The sequence below is a fragment of the Dasypus novemcinctus genome, chromosome 5 (assembly GCF_030445035.2).
Source record: "Dasypus novemcinctus isolate mDasNov1 chromosome 5, mDasNov1.1.hap2, whole genome shotgun sequence".
Lineage (NCBI taxonomy): Eukaryota > Metazoa > Chordata > Mammalia > Cingulata > Dasypodidae > Dasypus > Dasypus novemcinctus.
Window position 1 is genome coordinate 147108566 of NC_080677.1, and position 19959 is coordinate 147128524.

The 19959-nt window shown below is 37.6% G+C and overlaps 1 long non-coding RNA gene across 1 annotated transcript in view; it reads right to left on the reverse strand.

Moving 5' to 3' along the window:
- LOC139439054 (uncharacterized) overlaps window positions 1-19959 on the reverse strand; it is a 130487-nt gene that overhangs the window by 6751 nt on the left and 103777 nt on the right. The window contains exons 2-3 of the long non-coding RNA XR_011648920.1: window positions 4148-4344; window positions 1764-1943 (exon numbers count right to left, since the gene is read on the reverse strand). This is a non-coding gene — a long non-coding RNA (uncharacterized lncRNA). The remainder of the gene's footprint in view (window positions 1-1763; window positions 1944-4147; window positions 4345-19959) is intronic.

Below are 19959 nucleotides of genomic sequence, written 5' to 3' on the forward strand. Positions count from 1 at the left end.
GTAATACATGCATACTTGGTTTTAGGCTCTATTACAACTGAGCTAGTATTAATAGAAAAGCTTAACTACATAGAGTAGTAGAAAAAGTAATAGAAATTTAGGATGTTGAGATTCTTTCTAGCTGTGATCTCAGGCCTAGTACTGGATTACATTTAGCAGGGGAGGTCATTTCACTGGAGAACTGAGAGTGGGGTTTAACTCAGTGTCTTGCACTTGAGTTCCTACTCTGCAATGTCTTTGGCCAGTAGCCTTGGAAGGTGAGTTAGTTGATCTGCAACTCAGTTCCCCCATTTTGCAAATGACTATGGGATTCAAATATCCTCAAAATCCCTTTTAGCATTAAAATACATATTTTTAAAACACCGTTTAATTGAGTAATGATACCAAATAAGTTTGTAACCTTTTAACTTTTTGAGGTTGCAAATTGGAAGAAAAAACCCTATTTAAACTATAACCCATTGTGAAGGTTATTTTTAGTGTCTTATTTTTCAGAAGCATGCAATGTAAGTCAAACACAAAAAGAACAATACTCTTCTGCGTTATTTTTTTTCTCTGAAATAGATGGTAAATGCAAATAAAAGAATTCCATGTATTTATTTTAATACATGGGCAACTGTCTTTGTAAAAAGAATATTTGCTCTCAGGCTAAAACCTTTTTAAGTCAATTTTTCCCCCAGCTGGTTCAATTTTGTTTTATAGCTGATCATTTATTAGGGGTTTGTAATGGAAATGCTGAAAGCCCCATAAATGCTATGGCACTGGTTGGCGCTGCTGAAATAATGGTGCTTTTAATCACTACCTGTGTAGGGAATGAAGAGAGAAGACTCTCTCAGTCTGTGAAATAGGAAGATGATACGGAAAATTCCTTGGGGAGAAACAAGCATTTTTGGGATATTAGCTAAGTATTTCACCAGTGACCTTTAGCCAGTACAGCAGTTTCCACAAAAACAAGAGGCTTGTTACAAATGATAAATGGAAATTCATTTTAAACAGGTACACCTACATTGTAGCAATTATTCCATGATTCATTACTCCATACTTGTTAAGGTTACAAAGATAACAGTACTTTCTTATTTAGTATGGATTTTCCTAATTGCAAAACACCTTATGATTTATTATACAGTCTATGATTAGACTAGGCTGAACCAATCAATATCCTATTAATTACTAGTTGCTGTTTTACATGCATTCTAACAATATCTGAATTCGGAAAGTTGTTAAGTTATCTCGGTCAGCAGCCAAAATTATATACATTTTTCATAAATACAAAAGCCTCATCATCTAAAGAGGAAGTCATTATGCTAAGAAAATTCTAATGCAATTTGTATGGGAGCAGACAGATTATTGTGTGTTAAAGAGAACATCATTCAATTTGTTGGTCATATCCTGTTCTCCAGTAGTAATAGGAAAAAATCCCCAAAACCTACTTGTGAGATCAGCATTAGCTACCAGTATATTTTCATCACCAGATAATATTTACTAATAATTAGCCTGGCTAACTTCTCTTGAGGATGCCATTATTCAATTGAATAAGTCTCCTGATTGATAAAACCTAATTCCTAACACAGAAGATTCAGCTTCATCAATACATCATGCAGAATTGGGCACATATGTTCAGGCTTTTATTTAGATGATCCTCTTACTAGATAGGAGTAATTTGAGTCTTAGCAAACTTGAAACAAATTATTTTCAAGACAAATAATGAGGCCAAGAAGAATGATGGGGATAAAGTGTTGGTTACTGCTAACAAATATTTAACTCACACTCAATTAAACTGAGCTGTCCTACTGGACAAATTAAGAAGGTGATCTTCAGTATGTCTTCAAAGATCATTGCAAAAATCAGAAGGAACGTAGGGATGTGAAGATGCCCTTTTAGTCTCCTGAGGCATCCAGTCCTCTTCTAGAGTAAGAGAGAAATGCATTTGAGGACTTCACATTATCCTTGTGGCAGGGAAAAGAAGAAAGAAAAGTAAACCCCAGTTATATTTTGGATGAATAAAACCTCACTTCGTATATCTCAGACTTTTACCCATAAACTAGGAAGTATTCGTCCCTGTGAAGTTCAAATTTTCTCCATTTGCAAGTACTATGACAATGACACACCTACAGAGAAACTGTTGATGAAAACAAATAGATGTCTCTACTTTAGGTCAACAATGACCTTCAATCACCAGTCTTTTCTCTGAGTACCCAGACCTTTAGAAGGCAGCTGATTTCCTATTATCAGGTTGCCCCAGGGGGGCAGGTTTTGACTGACAAGCTGTCCTGCCATACTGCCATTTGTTCTGTTGTTCTTCTCTCTCTCTCTCTCTCTCTCTCTCTCTCTCTCATACCATTTCAAAACACCCTGACTACCGAGAAAAAGTTCTGGAATTGCCCTCCCAATCTAACCAGGATTATTCATATATTCAGTCGGTATTGCATCTCTGATACTACCTCTGTACCATTGTCCTCCTCTGTAGTTGCATTGCTTTCCCTTCCCTATATCATTGTCCTTATCAATTTGTTAGGAACACTTCACAGGCAGAGTTTCAGACTTTCATACCTGTGTCACCAGTACCTACCACATAGTACTTCTTAGGAGTGTTTTTGAATAAACAGAAAAGTCAGTGCACCTAGAGCAGACAAGACTGCAGTATATCTTAAAATGTCCTTTGACTTCTCCTCTAAATTTCCACCTATATTCATACTGGCTATAAAGCTTCTTGTGCTTTTTAGAAGAGGATAAAGTACCGTGTCTCAATTGCATTTTCCTCACTCTCTTGGGGCTGTAAAACCACTCCAAGGGAATAGATGCAAATGGAGCATACATATCCAATCCCTACCCACAGATTCCAGCAACCTTCCTGAGTTATATTTGTTACTATATTGGAGGACCTGCCCAGGACAGGTGATTGACAGAGAACCCATGTATATGACAACAACTCTGATTTTTCTTCCTTAGATCTAAGGAACTTGTTATGACATGGCTCTTTTGGTACAGTGACTATTGCGTGTTTTAAGGAACAAGGAATAGAAGGGGATGGAGAGAGAATCTCCATGCTCTTTGAAATAATTTTCTTCAGGGTTTAGTTTGTGTAGGTGCAAAATAAAAAGTCTGAAGTCTTTTAGAGACAAGGCATTTATCTTTCCCTTTCCTATTGGTAGAAAAAACTTGAATGGAAACTACAATCAAACATAAAATCACTAGCCGTAAAAAATGAACCAATTTTGTACCCTTTGATGTATCTATTACTGAGAAATTTTTAAAATAATGATTGAAAGACACTGTGGAGACATATCCCGCCAATAATAAAGCAACAGTTCTTAGTTTCTCAGTTCTCTTTCCGGCTTGTTGACCACGTGAGCCCCAGGTTCAATCACTTGGCATTTGCCACAGCAGCCAGCAGCTGAAGCTTCCATTGAATGCATACTAAGAGACCACTCTCTTAGAGAAAATTCCCAGATGGAACCTGAGCTCTCCTTCCACTCCTAAAGATTTTCCTCCTAAGTTAGGGTTAGATGAGACTAATAGATTGTGGCCATTTTTCCTAAAAAGGCGATGTAAGTTTTCTGGTTCCCTTCCTATTGGGTTAGACAACAGGCATGGACAGGGGGAAAATGAGTAACAAATGCAAATTCTCTTGTTAAGCCCCCTCTCAGAGACTTAAAATAAAGATATTTGCTGTCTTCAATAGATTAGCTATAAACTTGAATTTCTGCCTTGCAAATGAACCAGAAGGACTTCAACCTGTACCCACAATGCCTTCTCCCAGGTAAGTAATGCAAATAACCAGAGCACCCATTCCCCCGTGGTTGACTGGGGAGTCACATTAGGCAACCACTATGCTAAATATTTCCAATCAATGAGGAGCCAACACCAGCTGAGGGCACATCTGAATAATTCAATATTCCCACTTTCAGGTAGAAGGCTGTAAGTAAGGTGGTTAATATATGAATATTCTTTGGGTATTTCTTTTAATAAGGGATAAAAGGCATACAAAATTCCTTTGATCAGTCTCCTCTCTTGATTTTTCTGAAATCAGCCCTCAAAAGGAAGGCCTTGCCTTATGGAGCAATCCCAAAAACAAAAATGCTTTTAGCCTGCATAATAGATCACCCGAGTCACACTAAAACTTGTTTCGGTAGTATTGTGAATACTTTACCTCACAAAATGATGTCAAAGGCAGGACAATGCCAAGGCTGGTGATTCCATCGGTTCCATGACAACATCAATGAGTCAGATTCTCTCCACCTTTCTGTTCTCAACAGATTGGCTTTTATCTCAGGATTGTCCCTCCAAAGACCAAGGTTAGCTGTAGTAGCTTTGAGCATCATGTGCTCCCACCAAAACGTCCAAAGGCTGGGAGACAGAACATCATTTTTTTGCTCATTTTCTAAAAGTGAAGTAAATCTTCCCCACTAGATGGTTCCCTTATTGGACTAAGTTAGGGTTTTATGTCCATCCCTTAACCCATGGCAAAGGGAATAGAATTCCCATGATTAGCACAGTCTAACTAAGCCCATTGAGAATGGGGAAGTGGTTTGGCAGGTCACTTAGCATACCCTGAAGCACATGGCTGAAATAACAGAACACAGGGAAAAAGGAGCAGGAAGATGAACTATTGGTTAGGCAGTCTGTAGAGCATCTATGTCATAGCAATTATGCTTAGGCTAAGTGCTATATGTACATAATTTTACTTAATCCTTTCATAGATGAGGTAAATGAAGGACTTTCATGATCCTTGCTATTCACATGAGAACATGAAGCTCAGAGTGTTTAAGTAACTGTGTAAGATGACTTGGGTCTGGAAACCCAGAAATTATCAGGCTCCAAAAAGGCCATCCTTCTTCCTATTAACTGTGGTCACAAAGAATTCTATTGCTCTGCACCTTGAATATTGGAGTAAACACAGCCTTAGTTCCAAGACAGCACCAAACTGCTCTTACCTTCCCTGTTCTCAACCGTTCCCTCAACCCCATGTAGGCACTTCATCCAACCACTCCTTTGCTCATTTCTAGGTCTTCTCTGGAACCAGAATTAGCTCTGAATCCAGACCTTGTAAGTAAGACTGATTCTCTCTATGAACTCCTCCTTTTTCTCCTGTAATAGCTAGGATTTGCTTTTGGCATTGTGCCAAGGGCTGCCCTGTCTGTAGCCCCTCCTAGAAACAGCCCAAGAACTGTCCAGCACTACTCACCAGTCATATATACCCTGCCCTGCCATTTTAGGAAGAGCTCTGAGAACATGGAGCTGGCCTGGATCATTCAGTCTGTCATGTCCACATAAAACTAGTTGACATACTTTTTCCCCTTTATTCTGGGTTAATTTCCCTATGCTATACCTCTTCCTTCCCTCCCAACACAGCACCTCATTGTTTATGGCAAGAAATGAATAACAAATAAAAGGGGAGACTGATTCTAAAAATAGTATTATAAATTCAAAATACTCAGGTTTTATTTTGTTTGCCCTGAGGGAGCTGCATTTCCCTGGAAAGACAAGTTGCAAGAATGCTCCATATGGTTTAGCTTTATTCCAGTGGGGCCTTAACCCATGCCTGCTCTTCAGTGATTGCGGAGGGAAGAGAATGCTGCTGTTGACTGGAGAAAGAGGTATCCTCCATCCAAGACAGCTCATCTTCTTGTTCAAGGGAAGAACTTCTGAAGTAGGGGTGATGCGCTATTGCCTCTAAAGGCCAGAAAGACAACATGAGGAGTGCCACCCACAGGGAGGATGAAGGCAACCAGGAACTGGAGAGACAGGCTGCTTCTGGCATGGGTAGAATCTACCCAGCCAGCACTAGTTAACTCTTATCATAGAGGTTCGAGATGGTGAACTTATGCTTCCACAAGAAACTGGAAATCTGATTTTTTACATGAAATTCTAAGACTTAAAAAAAATTGATTAAAGAAGTTATAGGTTTACAAAAAATGATAAAGAAGGATCAGGGTTCCCATATCACAACTCCCTTCCCCATTATTAAGACCTTGTGTTAGTGCAGTATTTTCTGTCTAGCTGATGAAGAATATAATTTAATTATACTACTAACTATAGTTCATGGTCTACATTAGGGATCACTCTTTGTTTTGTACAGTCCCGTTCTTTTTTCCTTTAATTATTATTCTAGTCTAGTAGCACATATACAACCTAAAATTTCCCTTTTTAGCCACATTCAAATATATAATTCAATGTTGTTAGTAACATTTACAATGTTGTGCTACCATCACCACCATTTATTACCAAAACTTGAAAAAAAAAAATAGAAGCTCTGTACAGATTAAGCACTAACACACTGTTCCCTTCCTCACCGTAGCCCCTTGTAACTTGTATTCTACTTTCTGTCTCTATGAATTTGCTAATCCTACTTATTTTCTATCTGTGAGATCATATAATACTTGTCCTTTTATGTCTGGTTTATTTCACTCAACAAGATGTCTTCAAGATTCATCCATGTTGTTGCATCAGAACATCATTCATCTGTACTGCTGAAAAATATTCCATTGTATGACTACACCACATTTTCTTTTCCAGTTTGGGTGTCTTTCATTTCTTTTTCTTGCCTAACTGCTCTGGCAGGAACTTTCAGTACAATGGTGAATAACAGTGCTGACAGGGGGCATCCTTGTCTTGTTCCAGATGTTAGAGGGAAAGCATTCAGTCTTTCAGCACTGAGTATGGTGTCAACTGTGGATTTTTCATATATGCCCTTTATTGTGTTGAGTAGGTTTCCCTCTATTCCTAGTTTTCCAAGTGATGCAACAAGATAGGGTGCTGGAGTCTCGTAAAGATCTTTTGTGCATGAGTTGAGATGTTAAGTGTTTTGTTTTGTTTTTTCCTTTCTTTCTTTCATGTGGTATATTACATTATTTTATTTTCTTATGTTGATTGAATTACCCTTGCATATCTGGGATAAATCCCACTTGATCATGGTGTAAAATTTCAGTTTGCTGCATTTTATTGCGGATTTTTCCATCTACATGTATAAGGGCTATGTCTGTAGTTTTCTTTTCTTGTGGTATCTTTATCTGGCTTTGGTAATGAAACTGCCACTCCCTTGCCCTTCAAAACCCCTGCTCACTAACCCACTTTTCAGAGTAGCTTCTCCCTTACTGGTTTGTAGAAGTTTCTAGAAACTTTCATTCAAATATCCACCTTTCATGTTTATTCATAGAAGGCTTGCTGTCTCGCAAGAAAAATTGGTTTCTGAAGCCGGCTCAAAATGGTGCTAGTCACAGAGCATCTAGGCCTCAATTTTAGGACATCTGTTTAACCCCACCTTTCTCAAAGGAGATTGACCCACGTCATCTCACCCCACTGTTTAGCCATGTCACTCGTCTGTCTTTCCCAAATCAGATTGGTCTGAGGCACCTCCCCATCTTTAGCCTCTCACCTTATGCCCGCCTTCCACAGACTGTTTAAAACCCCAGGGCCCATTTTGTTCAGTGAGGCTGAGCTGAGGCTTGCCTCCAGTCTCCTTGTGGGCTGACCACACAATAAAACTCTTCTCAAAATCATGGTGACTCATTATTGGCTTCTGTGCACATCAGGAAATGGACCTTCTGGTTGATATTAGGGTGATGTTGGCTTCATAAAAAGAGTTAAGGAGTGTTCCCTCCTATTCAGTTTTTTGGAAGAATTTGATCAGGATTGACAATTCTTCTTGGAATGTTTGGTAAAATTTACCAGAGAAGTCATCTAGTCTGTTTTCCAAATGTCACATGAATACAGGTTATTAGTACCAGAGTAGGAGTAGGGAATGGAATTTATTGTTTAATTGGTACTAGTTTCTTTTGGGGTGATGGAAAAGTTTGGGTATTGGGGGATGGTGGTGTTAGCACAAGATTGTGAATGTAATTAACATCGCTGAATTCTATATTTGAAAATGGTTAAAATAGGAAATTTTAGGTTGTATATAGGTAACCATAGACCTATACAACACAAGCGACGAACCCTAATGTAAACCATGGACTATAGATAACAACATAATTATAATAACATTGTTTAATCATTTGTAACAAGGTACCACACTAATGCAAAATGCAAATAATAAGGGAAATTAGGTGAGATTGGGTATATGGGAGTTCTACTTTTTGTTTGATATTTCTATAAACCTAAAACTGCATTAATTAAAAAAAATGAAAAGATTATGAATAAAATGTGAACCAAATAAAACAAGACTGCTGAGTTCATATGACCGATGGTTGCCAGTTTTGTAATACTTTGATTATTATTATAAAAACATTCCACAAGTAGAGCAGGAAAGAAGTCATATGTTTTAATCCGCAATGATGAGGCATACTGACTCCACAAAAATGAGGCATCCTCCCAATCAAGGACTGGGAATCGAGGATGGGAGAAAGGCATGTGATTAATTCGGGGCCAGCTTTAGAGTTGTGCAGCTAAACAACTGCAAAGGACCCAGTGCTGAGAAGGACCCTACACTGGGTTTAATATTCTGCTGTCACTGTCTTGAAATTTTTAATAATGTTTGTACAAGGGCTTTGTATTTTATTCTTGCACTGGGCCCTACAAATTATGTAGCTGGTCCTAGGGTAAGTTAACTAGCTCACCAGTTAAAGGAATCAACGTAGTTCACAACGGTGAGAATACAAAAAAAGAAAATCTTTTCAGGAAGATCCCAGTCAGTGACCATGGGCCTGGACGTTGCTCCATTAGCTGTTCCTGAGATTTCCCAGACTATGTCATAGGAAATGACTTATGATCTGCTGGATACCCAGAGATACTTATTCTCAACCTTCCTTGTGGTATTTTGTTAGGAAGTCTATATTGGGAGACTTCAAAAGGCTCTTAGAGAACTGGTCATGAACCTATGGCCTAGAGGATACTTGTGAGGAGTAGAGAAAGACGAGTCTTCTCCTTGCCAAGGGCCTAAGTGTTTAGTTGTCTTCCATTTAAAACACACATAGTAGAGAAAGTGAGAATTTGCACTTTTCTTCTCTGTGTTGTAAATGGCTGTAAAGCTTCACAAATCATATTTTCATATTCCTACACAGCCAGGTAAGGTAATTGCTTGCTAAGATGGCTGTAATATTCTCCCCTTCCCTGTACACACACCCCAATGCAGTACGGCTTTGCCACTAGTACCATCAAGAGGTAGAACCTGTTTCTCCACCCCTTGAATCTAAACTTGGCATTGTTTCATTTTGGCCAAAGAGATATGTATTTTTTAGATGCCCTCTTTTGTTGTTCTTTGGGAACCCTTTCCCCAAGATGTGATTAAGGCCTAGTATGCCCCCTGGAGAATGAGAGAACATGTAAAAAGAAAACCCCCTCCAGACAAGCCATCTCAGCTGAGACCTCAGACATCCTAGACCATCCAACCTCAGCTGAGCTGAATCAGATCTGAAACGCCATCTAGCATAGCTGCAAAATTATGAGAACTATGTGTTATCTGTTGCTGTAAGCAACTAAGATTGGGAGTAGTCTGTAACACAGTAAAACTAACATAGGGCAATCTCGTGATAGTTGATGGATGGAATAGGACAAAAAAAAAAAAAAAAGGTGGGGTTTCTTTCACCCTTTCTCCTCCCAGGATTGAATGCGCACAGCTTGTTTCCCTAGGCCGTGGCCAATGCCATAGTGTGTGGCCCAAGTTGGCACTTACACAGAGAAGAGCTCCCAGGTGGGTAAACACAAAAGACAGTGATTCCAAACATTGTGCTTATCATCTGAGGAAGCTACCTCTGAACAGGAAAAAGAATGCAGGAAAAGGACAATGTTGGCATCCAGGTAGCAGGAGGAAGTAAGTAAGGCTGAAAGAGGGAAAGGAGGCAGTGGGATGACTTGAGTATGATTTCAGGTAAAGAGAATGATGTTTCCTACTCCAGAAAGTAAGATCGGTTTATATCTCTCTACAACAACATTCTCACTTGCATTCTTTAACCCAAGCATGGCTCTCCAATCTGACATCAAGCCTTAAGTTTCCAAAGAAGCTGATGCCAAGGTCTTTTATTACATTTTCCAACTTACCATAAAGCATATTTGATTTTTACAATGGGAATATTTCTGGAGAACAGGGATAAATTTGACTATATTTTTTTGTAAAAAAAAAAATAACGAGGATAAATTTCAAAAAAAGAATTTAATTTGTTATAATTATAAAGATTTAAGTGACCACAGAATTTTGGGCAGGAAGTTCTTTTTCAGATTTAATCACTTTACTCTAGAATTCTTGCATGATATTTCTTAGAAAATGGAAAAAAAATCAAACCTTTAACTTGGATTTGCCTAACAGATTGGCTTATAGTTGTGTGTGCCAAACAGGATCATCATATTATATAGGGAAAATGTTTTCCAGAGAATATTCTAGGCAATGCCATTCTCCAGCAATTTGCCCTAAGAACCTTGATATCCTTGTTTAAATAAAGCACTAACTAGGATGCCAACTTTCTACTTAGAAAAGGTTATGGTAAATGTGTTTTTTTCCAAAAGCAATGTTATATAATTGGTTAGTTTTAACTCCATAAAGTAAGTTGCAATAAATATAATATGAACTAGAATAATTAAAATCTCCTATGTGTGAAAGATAAAGAATAAGTGACATAAAATGCAGTCATCCCAAGGTTGTTGGGAAGAAAACCTGACATTTTTTTTGCTGTCAGAAAAGAAGGTTATATTCTAATATTTTTCAGAAGCAAAGGGGTTAATTGATCTGTTGTCCATGAATACTTTGAGTTTGAATTGAGACCTAGAATTTTTTTTTCTACTAAGGAGAGGCATTGAGACTCCATTTTTCAATTCATATGGATTTTAGATCTTATGAAGACTATGCTTTCCTTGGTATTTGTGAAATTAGGAACGATCCATGGCTAAAATTAGAATGAAAATTTCCTGATGGCTTTAATATGGAGAGATTGGCCCATAAATTAGCATTTGAATAACTTTTCTCATGGAATCCTCCTCTCTGGGGATGTTCCAGAGTAAAAGTACTCTGACCAAATTCATTTGGAAAATTCTGCATACTCTACCCTTTCCTTGGACAGTTACAATTCTCACTTATATAAGTGCTCTGAGGTGTTCGGCAATGACAAAACATTTTAGCTCTGTTTAAATTAGATTTACTAAAAGTAAAAATTTTTTAAAAAGATTTATTTATTTATTTCTCTCCTCCCCCACCCCCCCCACCCCGGCTGTCGGTTTTCTGTGTCTATTTGCTGCGTCTTCTTTGTCCACTTCTGTTGTTGTCAGCGGCATGGGAATCTGTGTTTCTTTTTGTTGCGTCGTCTTGTTGTGTCAACTCTCCGTGTGTGCAGCACCATTCCTGGGCAGGCCGCACTTTCTTTCACGCTGGGCGGCTCGCTTTATGGGGTGCACTCCTTGCACGTGGGGCTCCCCGACACGGGGGACACCCCTCGTGGCAGGGCACTCCTTGCGCGCATCAGCACTGCGCATGGGCCAGCTCCACACGGGTCAAGGAGGCCCGGGGTTTGAACCGCGGACCTCCCATGTGGTAGGCGGACGCCCTAACCACTGGGCCAAGTCCACTTCCAAGGGCTTGGCTTTTTAGACAGGAGTCTTTCACACCTGGCCGGTCAAAATAAATCTTCCTTCTCAAAGTTTTCTCATGCCTTGGCCTTCAATTCTGCAATCACCTGACTTCTCTCTGCTGCAACACTGTGAGTCATTCTAATGAATTATTGAACCTGAGAGGGGGTGGGAACCCGCAAATTTTTAGCCAGTTGGTCAGTAGTGCAGATGGCCTGGGCCTTAAACTTGTGACCTCTTCTTGAAGAGCAATCCCCTTAACCTGTGGGAGCTGTCATTGGTCCAGATAGTCAGAATTGAATTGAGTTACTGTAGTCTTTGCTATTGGTGTTAGAAGCAGTTATGGAAGTTGGACTTTGGCTGGAAGCATCTTAGACGGCTGTGCAGTTCTAAGAGAGTTTGGCAAGGCTATGGGAAGTTTCTTCCATCCAATGTCTACTGTCAGAGAGGCCCCATGTCTCCAGGATTGGCCCTGCCTTAGTAGCCCTACCATGCTCTGTGACTGGCTAGCAGCATCCCATTGGAAGCATGACCTCAGTCCAAACTAGAGATGGATGTCAGAGCAGAGTAGCCATGGCCATTGGTTGACCACACTCCCCACAGAAATCAGAGCTGCATTTTCATAGCTGCTCACACATGACGTGCCAAAATATGATGAGGAAGTTTACCATTAAAGTGATTAAAAAATACACTGAACAAACAAAAACTTATTTAAACTTTGATCTTAAATACATTTTAAGAGTAACAGAATTAAGTGAATGGAACATTACAGCTAGAGAAGACCTTAAATGTGCTGTAGGATTCACTCCTTCTTACAGATAAATGTTCCCAAGGCCCAAAGTGATCTACACAAGACTTCAGAGCCTTCAATGACAGAACGAGGGCTTGATCCCTGGGTTGGAGCAACCTACTAGGAAATAAAGATACAAGTTTTTAGACAATTTAATTGGTAGGTTGAAGGGAAGAGCTAAGGAGACAGAATAGGTAACACCTTGGAAATCTTATGGAATTAGAGGGACAGAGATGGTGTAAACAAAAACAAGACAGGAAGATGAGGGATGGGGGAGTAGTAGAAAGAAGCACACAAGAGAAAGTAAAAGAAGGGAAAGGGATATGGTGAGTACTTAATGAAAGACGATTTGAAGACCTAACTGTGGACAAGCTGAGGTTTGGGCTAGAAAGAACCTTTAAGAAAATTAGAGGATTAAAGGCAGGGGCAATTGGGAGACTCTGCATAATACTCTTAAAAATGGGATAACTTCATCAGTTGTTTGATTTATATTTGCCATTGTTTATAAAGCCTGCATTTCTAAGGCACACACTTCAATGGTTGAATGGTTTATGCTAGACATTCTAACAACCAATTAGATAATGACTGCCATTTGGGCCATAAAAACAATTTTAAAAAGTTCGACCAAAAATCAGATTTGGCACAGGCACTAAGAAAGGTGAGACGTACCTCCTCCCATGATATGTTAGGTTTCTCTCCAAACTACTTATATATTACTTCTCAGTGTAATGCCACTGAAAGTGAAAGCTCAAGAAAAAGTCAACCAGGGTCAATCTATAATAAATTCAACTGTTTCTAAGCCTAGTCTCTGATTTTGCTCAAGCACAATGTTTTTAGCTCATTCATACTGCATTTATCTATTTCAATTAATGCTCTTTTTCTGCAGATTTCTGGAGATGCCAATAGTGGCTGTCCCATGCCATGTTTAACTTTGGCATTCAAAGCCTCTATCATTTTCATTGAGAAGGTGAGTAGTGCCTCCTACTGCTGTTTTTAATTACCTTAGCAAGATCCTTATCTATGAGCTGACCTTAGAAATGAAGTTTTAGCTTTTCTTGACTTCAGACTTCAGTGCCTATTCTTTCTTCCAGGAAATCTGCGTTTAAAAAAACCAGCAGCACAGTTTTCCTTTGATCATTATTTTAAATGAAGCAGAGGAAACAAGACAAGTAAGTTATAGGGTATTTCCTGAGATATTTTACTAATCTTACGGTTATCCTTCCTCTTCTGCCCAACTCTCCATACCAATACACTCACCAACACATACACCCACCCTTATACATACTCTTATGAACACACACACACTCACTCATAATCCAGAGGAAGCTGTCTTTGCAACTAAGCTCTAAATCATTCAAATGATATTTGCCAACTTGCCCTTCCATTCTTTATGGAGCTTGAAGTATTTAACATTGGGGGAGGTCTTTTGGAAAATAAGAATATAAAATATTGGAAAATAAAGCACACAAATGATTACATTTAATCAAAATGAGAAAAGAAATCACAAAAATTAAAATTTTTATACATCTGGTAATTCTAAATCACAAAAGCCAGAAAAATGTAATAAAACTTAAATTAATTGATGGCCCAACACAACTCTGTAATATTTTTCTAAAATTTTTGAATACATCTTCTTTGGTTGCCTCTTCATAGGACTAAGATTTTGTGATGTCATTTCTCTTTCTTTTTTTCATTATTAGAGAGTTGTGAGTTTACAGAAAAATCATACATTAAATACAGGATTCCCATACACCACCCCACCACCAACATCTTGCTTTGGTGTAGAACATTTGTTATAATTGATTCTAGCACATTTTAAAAATTGTCCACTGATAAAAGTCTATGGTTTAATTTAGGGTTCCCTGTTGGTGTAGTGTAGTTTCATAGATTTTTAAAAGAAATTATTGTTATCATATATGCATCTAGTATTTCTCCTTTTAATTATATGCAGATACATATTTCAGTGCTGTTGTGTTCACAATATTGTGTTGTCATCACCACCATCTGTTACCAAAACGTTTCCGTCATTCCAAATAGAAAACTTGTACGATTTAAACCTTAACTTCCCATTCACTATATCCACTTCCATCCCCTGGTAACCCATGTTCTAGATTCTGACTCTGTGAATTTGCTTATTCTAATTGTTTCAAATCAGTGATTTCATGCAATATTTGTCCTTTTTGTTTCTGACTTATTTCACTCAACATGATGCCTTCAGGTTTCATCACATTTATCAGTACTTCATTCTTTCTGTGGCAAATGATATTCCATTGTGTATATAAACCACATTTTGTTTATCCATTCATCTGTTGATAGACGCTTGGGTTGCTTCCATGTTTTGGCAATTGTGAATAATGCCGCTATGAACATTAATATGCAAATATCTGTTTGAGCCCATGCTTTCAATTCTTTTAGGTATATACCGAGTAGTGAAATTGTAAGATCATGGGGTAGTTCTATGCTTAGCTTTCTGAGGAACTGCCAAACTATCTTCCACAGTAGCTGCACCATTCTATATTGCTTCCAGCAGTGAATGAGTGTCCCTATTTTTCTGTGTCATTTCCAGCTCTTATTATTTTCTGTTTCTTTCTTTTTTTTTTAATAGCACCCATTCTCATAGGTATGAAATGGTATCTCATTGTGGTTTTGATTTGTATTTCCTTGAGGGCTAATGATGATGAGCATCTTTTCATGTACTTTCTGGACACATTCATATCTTCTTTGGAGAGATATCTAAGTCTTTTGCCCATTTTATAATTGGGTTGTTTGTCTTTTTGTTGTTAAGTTAAAGGATTTCCTTATTCTGAATATTAATCCTTATTAGATATATAATTTCCAAATATTTTCTCCCATTGTTAGGTTGTTGTTTTACATTCATAATAAAGTCCCATAAGTACCAAAATTTTTTTAAATTTGATGAGGTCCCCTTTATCTGTTCTTTCTTTGTTGCATGTGCTTTGGGTGTAAAACCTAAGAAACTATTGCTTAATTTGAGTTACTGATGATGTTTCCCTAACTTTTCTTCTAGGAGTTTGATATTTCTGTCTCCTATATTTAGGTCTTTAATCTACTTTGAGTTGATATTTATATATGGTGTGAGATATAGGTGTCCTTCTCCTTTATTTTGCGAATGGAGATCCCATTTTCCCAGTACCATTTGTTGAAGAGACTATGATTTTCCAATTAAGTGGCCTCTGCCACCTTATCAAAAATCAGTTGGCCATAAATGTGAGGGCTGAATTGTAGCCCTCAATTTGATTCTACTGCTCTATGTCTGTTTTTGTGCACACACCATGCTGTTTTGATTACTGGGCTTTGTTTTAAGATCAGGAAGTATGAGTCTTCTAACTTTATTTCTTTTCAAGATGGCTTTAGTTATTAGTGGTCCTTCCATAAAATTTGATGATTAGCTTTTTCCATTTCTCCAAAGAAATTAGTTAGAATTTTGATTGTGATTGAATTGAATCTATAAATTGCTTTGAGTAGTATTGATGTCTTAACAATATTTAATCTTCCAGTCCAAGAATATGGAATGTCCTTCCACTTATTTGGGTCTTCTTTAATTTCTTTTAGCAATGTTTTGTAATTTTCTGTGTACAAGCCCTTTACATCCTTGTTAGATTTATTCCTAGACATTGATTCTGTTACTTTCTATTGTGAATGGATTTTTAAAAAATTTCTTCTTTAGATTGTTCATTGCTTGTTTATAGAAACACCACAAATTTTGGGGTGTTGATCTTGTATCCTGCTACTTTGCTGAGTCCTTTATTAGCTCTAGAAGCTTAGCTGTGGATTTTTTAGAATTTTCTTTGTATAGGATCATATCATCTGTAAATAGGGAATTTTTACTTCTTCCATTGCAATTTGCATTCCTTTTATTTTTTTTCTTGCCTAAATGCCCTGGCAAGAACTTCCAGTACAATGCTGAATTACACTAGTGACAGTGGTCATTCTTGAGTTAGATCTTAGAGGGAAAGCTTTCAGTCTTTCACCATTATGTAGGATGATACCCGTAGGCTTTTTGTAGATGTCTTTTATCATGTTAAGGAAGTTTCCATCTACTCCTATTGTTCTAAAGGTTTTTTTTTAAAATCAAGAGCGTATGCTGTATTTTGTCAATGCATTTTCTGCATTAATTGAGATGCTCATGTGTTGTTTTTTCATTATTCTGGTAATGTAGTGTACTATTAAAATTACTTGTCTTATGCTTGCATACCAGGGATAAATCTCAATTGATCATGATGTATGATTCTTTTAGTATGATGTTAGATTCAGTTATTACTTTTTTTTAAGATTTATTTTTTTATTTATTCCTATCCCCTTCCTGCAACCCCCTCCCCTGCCTCAGTTGTCTGTTCTCTGTGTCCACTTGCTGTGTGTTCTTCCATGTCTGCTTTGTATTCTTGTCAGTGGCACCCGGAATCTGTGTCTCTTTTTGTTGCATCATCCCACTGCTGTCGACTCTCTGGTGCCACTCCTGGACAAGCTGCACTTTCTTTGTGCTGGGTGGCTCTTCCCACAGGGTAAACTACTTGCACGTAGATTCAGTTTTGCTAGCATTTTTTTGAGGATTCTTTGCATCTACAGTCATACCAGATATTGGTCTGTAGTTTTCTATTCTTGCATTATCTTTATTGACATTGGCCTTGTATAATGAGTAAGGGAGTGTTCCCTCCTTATCAACTCATAGGAAGAGTTTATGCAGAATTGGAGCTAGGTCTTCTTGGAATGTTTGATAGAATTCGCCTATGAAACCATCTGGTCTTGGGCTTTTCTTTGTTCTAAGGTTTTTGATTATTGATTTAATCTCTTGTAATTGGTTTTATTTCTTGAAACAATGTAGGTGCTTTATGTTTTTCCAAGAATTTGTCCTTTTCATCTAGGTTATTTAATTTATTGGCATATCATTGTTCACAATATCCTCTTATCATCTTCCCCTCCCCCCCACCATTGGGTCAGTAGTGATGTCCCCTTTTCACATCTAACTTTCATTAATTGTATCTCCTCTCTTTTTTCTTTGTCAGGCTAGCTAGAGGTTTGTCAATTTTATTGACCTCAAAGAACCAACTTTTGCTTTTATTGATTCTATTTTTTTTTTTTTTTTGCTTGTTTGTCTTAATTTCATTTATCTCTGCTTTAATCTTTATTAATTCCTTCCTTCTGCTTGCTTTGGGTTAGGTTATTCTTTTTCCAGTTCTTTCAGTTTAGAGGTTAGTTCTCTGATTTGAAGTTACTCTTCTTTTTAAATGTAAGCATTTAGAGCTATAAATTTCCTCTCAGCACTGTCTTCACTGCATCCTAAAGTTTTGGCATTTTGTATTTTCTTATTAGGGAAGTTGTGGGTTTGCAAAACAATCATACATAAAATATGGGATTTGTGAAAAGCACACCACCAATATCTTGCACTAATATGGAACATTTGCTAATTTGATGACAGCCCTTATTTTTAAAAATAATTGTACTGTTTTTAACAGTTGTTATCTTTGTTACAATAATGAAATGTTATTAAAATAGTTCAATCATCTATTATTTACATTAGTGTATCATTCAAATCCTGAACTTTCATAATGAACTTTTCTTTTTAGATTTTTATTTTATTTCTCTCCCCTTCCTGCCTTCCCACTCCCCTGCCCCAGTTGTCTGTTCTCTATGTCCATTCACTGTGTGTTCTCCTGTGTCCGCTTCTTATCAGCAGCACCGGGAAACTGTGTCTCTTTTTGTTGTGTCATCTTGCTACGTCAGCTCTCCATGTGTGCGGCACCACTCCTGGGCAGGCTGAACTTTCTTTTGCGCTGGGCAGCTCTCCTTACAGGGTGCACTCCTTGCACGTGGGGCTCCCTTAAGCAGGGGACACCCCTGCGTGGCAGAGCACTCCTTGTGCACATCAGCACTGTGTGTGGGCCAGCTCCGCATGGGTCAAGGAGGCCCTGGGTTTGAACCATGGATGTCCCATGTGGTAGGTGGACATTCTATCCATTGAGCCAATTTTGATTCCCCATAATGAACTTCTGACCTGATGTTCTTTCCATTATTGAGAATGGTATGTTACAGTGTCCTACTCTTAATGTAGAACCATTAATTTTTCCCTTCAAATCTGTAAGCATTTGCTTCATTTATTTGGGGGCTCTGTTATTAGGTGCATATATATTTATAATGCTTCATTTTCCTGTTGAATTATTCCCTTTATCAGTATGTAATGACCATCTTTCTCACATGTAACTGTTTTTGACTTAAAGCCTATTTTATCCAATATTGGTATAGCCATCCCAGCTCTCTTTTTGTTACTACTTTCATGGTATATATATATATATTTATCCTTTTACACTCAAACTACTTGTATCTTTGAATTTAAGTTGAGTCTTTTGCAGACAACATATAGGTGGGTCATGCTTCTTTACTCATTTTGCCAGTCTCTGTCTTTTGATTGGCGAGTTCAATCCATTTACATTTAAAATAATGACTGAAATACAGGACTATCATCTGCCATTATGCTATTAGCATTTTTAAGTCTTATACCTTTTTTGTTCCTCAGTTCCATTAATACCTAATTTTATATTTATTTGTTTTTTTGTTTTGTGCCATGTTAAATAATTTCTCATTTCTATCTGGATATATTTTTCATCTATTTTCCCTATGGTTACCATAGGGTTAAAATTTAACATTCTGAATATGTAACAATCATAATTGGTTTGATATCACCTTAACTCCAATAGCAGGCTCACTCAATTTTCCTATACCCCTCTCTGTCCCCTTACTGTTTTTTTTTTTTGTACTGTTACCACTTAGATCCTTGTTTATTGTATGCCCCCAAACCTAGATTTATTATTACTTTTTATGCATTTGCATTTTAGCACCTGTAGAAAGTAAGAAGTAGAGTTACAAATCAGTCAATACTATTTAGCCTTTCCTCTAATATGGATTGGAATATTTTATTGATTCTTGAGAAAAGTTGCCTTCACCTTCACAATTTTTTTGCTGGTACTGTCGCATAAATTTTTAGAATAGTGTGAAATTTGGTAAAAATTAGATCACTTTTCTTTCCTATACAAACTATAGGAGTTCATGGCATTTCAAATTTTATTGTGTGCTAACTAAGTTTGAATACTCTGAGTTGGCAACACTGAAAGGATTTGTCATCAATGTCCTCATTTTAGTGTCATTTGATGATGTTATGCTATCTTATCTGCTGTAAAAGAACTTTGATTCATCTTAGGTATACTAAAATTGACTTCCTTGCTTACAATTTTACATTTCTACTTTTAGAAAAACTTCCACTACACTAGCATCTGGCTCCACATATGTCAAACCTTGTTTTTGTTGGTTATCCACATACTGTGCCTGGGGCCACAAGGCATGTTAATATCATAGTATGAATTCTAGCCCTACACCTTTGTATCATGATCCCAGGGGAATTGGCACAATGGACAGTAGGAGTATTTCTGGGAGCTAGTTCAAAACCAGGAGAGCTAGCAGTAACTTAATTAAGCATGGCGATGTCTGCACACTGTAAATCACATCTTGTTGAACTCAAATTCACTGTATCCTCCAAAAACAATCTCCTTAGCTGCTTCACCAAAATATATTCAGCTGCTTTATTACTACCACACTAGGGGAATGGATGAGAAATCAGAGTAGAAAGAGACAGTAGCCCTAATGAATTGCAGTTAAGAGATTTTATTTTG